The sequence below is a fragment of the Cebus imitator genome, unplaced genomic scaffold (assembly GCF_001604975.1).
Source record: "Cebus imitator isolate Cc_AM_T3 unplaced genomic scaffold, Cebus_imitator-1.0 Scaffold136, whole genome shotgun sequence".
NCBI lineage: Eukaryota > Metazoa > Chordata > Mammalia > Primates > Cebidae > Cebus > Cebus imitator.
The window spans coordinates 1,884,706-1,886,930 of record NW_016107451.1 but is presented as its reverse complement, the minus strand read 5'-3'; positions in this window follow the sequence as shown (position 1 = coordinate 1,886,930).

Here is a 2,225-nt window from a genome sequence, read left to right as displayed (position 1 = left end):
AAAAAAAAATGGCCAGGCGAGGTGGCTCACGCCTGTAATCCCAGGAGGAGGCGGAGGTTGCATTGACAGGAGATCTTCGCCCCACTGCACTCCAGTCTCGGCACTGAAGTGAGACCTCGTCTCAAAAAAAAAAAAAGTACATCTTAGACCTTTATCAAATATTTCTGGAGAAAGTGAGGCCAAGTGCTTCACTCATTCATCTTCATTTCTAACTTCTGCAGTAATTGATCCTTATCTTGTTAACTCTTTGATGCTTTGGATAACGTTTTGTTATTCTCCGTCCAGTATTTAAATTCCTCTTCAAGGAAAGAGTTGTCCTAAATTATCCAATCTGCTAGTACCAGAAGACGACTTTCTGGGTTATTGTGGCAAAGTTTCATGTGACGAACCATCCTTGAAATCTCCCAGAATATACCCCACATAGTCATGACATATTAATTTTAACTTGCGGGCTAGGCGTGGTGGCAAGTGTCTGCAGTCCCAGCTACTTGGGAGGCTGAGATGAGAGGATCACTTGGAAGGCAAAGGCTACAGTGAGCCAAGATCACCTTGCTATACTCCAGCCTGGGTGACAGAGTGAGACCTCATCTAAAAAAAAATTAGGCCAGGCACAGTGGCTCACGCATGTAACCCCAGCACTTTGGGAGGCCAAGGCAGGAGGATCACCTGAGGTCAGAAGTTTGAGACCAGCCTGGCCAACATGGTGAAACTCCATCTCTACTAAAAATACAAATTAGTCGGGCGTGGTGGCGCATGCCTGTAATCCCAGCTACTCAGGAGGCTGAGGCAGGAGAATCACTTGAACCTGGGAGGCAGACGTTACGGTGAGCCAAGATCTCGCCACTGCACTCCAGCCTAGAAAACAAGAAGAAAATTTTGTCTCAAAAAACAAAACAAAAACAAAATAGGCCAGGTGCGGTGGTTCACGCCTGTAATCCCAGCACTTTGGGAGGCCGAGTCGGGTGGATCCCCTGAGGTCAGGAGTTCAAGACCAGGCTGGCTAACACGGTAAAACCCCATCTCTATTAAAAATATAAAAATTTAGCCAGGTATGATGGCAAATGCCTGTAATCTCAGCTACTTGGGAGGCTGAGGCAGGAGAATTGCTCGAACCCAGGAGATGGAGGTTGCAGTGAGCTGAGATCACACCAGTGCACTCCAGCCTGGGTAACAAGAGTGAAACTGCATCTGAAATAAAATAAAATATAACATACATCAATATATGATACTCTGTTTACTAATACTGAATTTGTACTCTTTGCATTAATAGTAATTACTGAGCTATTTCTACATTTGTATTTTAGCCGAGTCTTTCTTGGGATTTCTATCAGCCTTGTGCTCACGTTTTTAAAGGATTTTGGAAGTTTTTCTTCCTTTCCTATAGTTTGGAACAATTTAAATAGCCCTGGTATTATCTTTTCTTGAAAGGTTTGGTAGAATTCCTCTTTTTTTTTTTTTTTTTTTGAGACAGAGTCTGGCTTTGTCGCCCAGGCTGGAGTGTAGTGGCGTGATCTCAGCTCACCGCAACCTCCTCCTCCTGGGTTTAAGTGATTCTCCTGCCTCAGCCTCTGGAGCAGCTGGGATTACAGGCAGAGCGACTTTGTCAGCCTAATGCTGTGGTTTTAATTGCGTTCATGAGGACCCTTGCTAGGGGCTCCAGAGGGGAGAAATGTATGTGAATGACAGAATTTGATTCACACCAGTGCACACAGCTGCAGCTGCAGCGATTACATGGTTAAAAAAATAACAAAACGTGCAGTTAGAGTAAATTTTCAATAACGTGAAATTACAAAGATTAAATGTTTGGCTTTTGTTGTTGCAGGAGTAACAAGGCTTTAAAACCTTTTCTTGTAATTATTTCACGCTGCAGCCTTTCTCAGAGACCACAATCTATGCCTCAAATCACTTCCCAAACCATCAGGGCTGTAGCAGTGGCTCTGGTCGCTTCAGGCTGTAATGATAACCCTTCCTCTCATCAGCAAAGCTCATCTATAAAATTTGACATTTGCTCATCAGGAAACCATTCCCGTCTCTATCTGTGCTGCTCTCCCCCGAGGGGACGGGGTTGCCTGTCTTTGATCACGCCGAGAGCGGAGTCAATATGATTATTAAGCATAAGGATGGGCCGGGCGCGGTGGCTCAAGCCTGTAATCCCAGCACTTTGGGAGGCCGAGGCGGGTGGATCACGAGGTCAAGAGATCGAGACCATCCTGGTCAACATGGTG